We start from the raw sequence: 975 nt of genomic DNA on the forward strand, positions 1-975 counted from the left end.
AAATTAAATTGTATTAGCTTTCTCTTTCCTGCCTATTTTCATTTCAGTTTCATCACCATTCCCCATCTATCAAGGATAATTTATTTTACCCCATTTTTGTGATAGGATGAGACTGTTCACAGGTATCCAAACTTGAGGCAGAGTAGCTAAACGTTCCACAAGCAATCAGTCACTAAAAAAAAAATGTCCGGTTCTCTCTCCTGTGTACTGGTCCACGGGCTTTGGTCTCTGGGCTATTTTTTTCCAATCTGGGTTATTTTAGGCAAGTCACTTGTGCTTCTCATCTTAAAATAAAGGCAATCCCATAAAAAGATGGTAGTATTTTTCCATGCTACCACGACGCAGAAAGGCCTGGGCTCCTTTTTCAAAGGTTCCCAGTTTAAGGTACAGCAGGGCCAGACCAAAACACTGCAGTTCACACACAGACGGACCCCAACGGCCTTGGGCGAACTCAGCCTTTGGTTCCCCTTTCTCCTTTCACCCTTCCCCACAGGAGACGCCTCAGTCCACAGCCACGAACCACCCCGCAGCCGCCATCGGCAGTGGCGCAGCCAGCGCCGGGGCGCCCTGACAGCGGCACTGTGCATCTTCCCGCAGCTGGGGTAGCAGGAGCTGCTGTGAGACTTAACCCCGGCCCTCGGCCACTGGCAGCCGGAACCGCTCCCCTCCAGCCGGGCTGCCCCTGCCCGCACGGCCCGGGGCCTGCTGCCCTCGAAGGAAAACGGCCTGAGGGCGTGGGCTTGGCTGGTGCTTTTGTGAATCCACTTCATTTGCCCATCTTGGTCATTATTTTAGTGTTTTTTCAGATACTCAAGTATCTAAGTCTCGGTCTGCGCATTTTGCAGGAGTGAGGCTCGAAACTCGCCGGCCAGCGTGGCCGGGCACAGTGGGACACAGCACCAACCCCCCTGTGCCGTGCCGCCTCTTTACGGCAGACGCGCTTGACGCCGGGGGAGGCCATGATGGTGGGGGGAC

This window comes from Charadrius vociferus, unplaced genomic scaffold (genome assembly GCF_000708025.1).
Source record: "Charadrius vociferus isolate BGI_N301 unplaced genomic scaffold, ASM70802v2 scaffold758, whole genome shotgun sequence".
Lineage (NCBI taxonomy): Eukaryota > Metazoa > Chordata > Aves > Charadriiformes > Charadriidae > Charadrius > Charadrius vociferus.